Source organism: Malaclemys terrapin, chromosome 6, assembly GCF_027887155.1.
Source record: "Malaclemys terrapin pileata isolate rMalTer1 chromosome 6, rMalTer1.hap1, whole genome shotgun sequence".
Lineage (NCBI taxonomy): Eukaryota > Metazoa > Chordata > Testudines > Emydidae > Malaclemys > Malaclemys terrapin.
The window spans coordinates 104,286,864-104,289,636 of NC_071510.1; positions in this window are offsets into that span (position 1 = coordinate 104,286,864).

A 2,773-nucleotide genomic window follows, 5' to 3' on the forward strand; every position below is an offset into this window, starting at 1 on the left:
TCTGGAGAGGCAAACATTAGCATGCCATTCAAGAAGTGGTGTGGCAGGGTGGGTTCACAATTGGGTCATGCAGGTGACCATTTGCTGGAGATATCTCAGACTCTGAGCTGACACTTAGATACACAGTATCCCACTTTAACAGCTACAGGAGGGAGAGAAAGAGGATAGTCACTCTGAAGCTATCTTACTATCTTGAATAGATTCTCTCAAATTCTCTGCTGCCAGACTATTAACTTCTCAGGTATATTTGTGTGAAACAAGTGACATCCAGTGGCTGGTTCAGTTAATTACTATTTGTATTTCAAGGCTTCACTTTCTGAGCCAGGTTCTCTGATGATCCTTCCCTAACTCTCTTCTTTTATCGACTTCCTGCCCAGGCTAAGGGCTTGCAGCTTGTTAACCTATCCTTCTGGCTGAAGATAGCTAGACTTCTCCTTCAAGACCTGGTCCACAAGGGCACGCTGAAGAGGGACACCAGGATTAAGGAGGCAGATAAAGAAGCAACAACCTCACTTTATCGCAGACTGGAATCCCAAATTTTGTACTACCATTTGACCATCAGGTCAGTCACATCAAAGCCTGTTTGAATCTTAAAGCAACACTGACAATATTTTTTAAAAGGGGTCCCTCTAAAATTTTCTTGTGTCCATATGAAACCACAAATCCCAGGGGGATGCATGGCACTTTGGGTCATAAGGAAAGGAAGGGAGGTAACTGCACTTGGCAAAAATCTAAAGCCGCACTTGTGAGTATTTATATTTTGCTCCTGAAAAATATATAAGTATATTGATAGTGTAGCATTGCAACAGCCTACATAATCTCAAGTGGGGATAAGGGGTGAGACCTTGTGGAGGGGGCTGTAGGCATCCTCCCCAAGGAATATTTGTAAACCCTTGAAATTAAGTGCAACCAAATTCAGAGACATTTTTGTGGGTTCCAGAGATCAATCATTTCTGTAATGGACAGTTCTGTCAAGGACGCCACCTACAGAGGTAGGGAAACCATCTCTGTTTTCTCAGTTGGAAAGAAAAAATTTAACAGGGCACCTCTGAGAATCGCATGATGTGGAAGGAGTTGTTTGAACAGTATTTGGCAGATCTCTAATTTGGCCATTCTGGAATGATTCTAAAAGGTAGATCTCCTAGGGCAGACTCAGGAATAGGACAACATTTTCACACAGCATGAGCTGAATTTATGTTGTTCCTTTTGAGATATGTCTGATACTAAGATTTCTTAGAAAGACCACAAATAGCTGAGACTCTTCATAGCAGCCCTAGCAAAACCTATGCCATTTCAAAACACTGACAGAACAAACATGTAAACATACAATTACCAAACCACTCCGGAAATCCAAGACAAATTCTGCTGCTGAAAGAGTGAAGTAAAGAGTACCAAGAAAAATAGATTAACGTGGCCTATGTGTCAGAGACACAGACAACAGGACCATCTCCACAAACAGGCTTAACAACAAATGTTGGTAAGGAAATTTATTAAATGGCTTAGATTTTTAATAAACAATCCAATTAGATAATGGATGAGCATTCCACACTGTGTAATTACGTTACAGATTTAAACTCATTAACCAATAATATTTAAAACAAATGTCTCATAAAACATTTTCAGTAATTTCTTGGGTGCTTAGTATGAACATATGGACACATGACACATACTTCTTCTTACTTATAAAATGTCTTGGATAAATGGGAGCAATCTGTTTGTCAATGAATCCTGTGATCTCCCTGGTTGAGAACAGTATACATGTTCATATTCCACGTCATTGACTAAACTTCATCAGTTTGTTTAGTTTCTATTCTGTTCAGGTTCTTATACCCTGCCTATCACTGAGGTTTATGAGCATCTTGTCTAAATCAGTTTATAAAACCATTGTTCTAACTCAAACTGGAGTCAAAGCTCTGCAGGCTGAATCATTATGTTCAAGCATAGACAAGTAAAGAATGATCATGTCTGTACTGACCTGCCAACATGCTTCAAACATGGGCTTGAAGACTCACCAACAAGCAGACTTAGCCATCTCCAGCGTCTCCGTTTTGATGGCAGATATTAACTGAAAACTACAAATCATTTCATTCAAAATCAACTCATTTTACCTACTATGGACATGGGGTGGATTCAGTCCAATGAGCTAGAGCTAACAAGTGTTCTCTAATTCTGAGACACCAAATCCTACCTAAGTGAAAGTCTTTTAAAGACCTTTTTGTAAAATTAATTTCTGCTTTATTCTACTTTTTTTAAAATAGCTTTTTTCAGCCTTACACCACATACAGTCTCCATATTCTTGCTATACCTCTTGCTTTCATATAATCATAGAATATTAGGGTTGGAAGAGACCTCAGGAGGTCGTCTAGTCCAATCCCCTGCTCAAAGCAGGACCAACACCAACTAAATCATCCCAGCCAGGGCTTTGTCAAGCCGGGCCTTAAAAACCTCTAAGGATGGAGATTCCACCACCTCCCCAGGTAACCCATTCCAGTACTTCACCACCCTCCTAGTGAAATAGTGTTTCCTAATATCCAACCTAGACCTCCCCCACTGCAACTTGAGACCATTGCTCCTTGTTCTGTCATCTGCCACCACTGAGAACAGCATAGCTCCATCCTCTTTGGAACCCCCCTTCAGGTAGTTGAAGGCTGCTATCAAATCCCCCCCTCACTCCTCTCTTCTCCAGACTAAATAACCCGTTCCCTCAGCCTCTCCTCGTAAGTCATGTGCCCCAGGCCCCTAATCATTTTCGTTGCCCACTGCTGGACTCTCC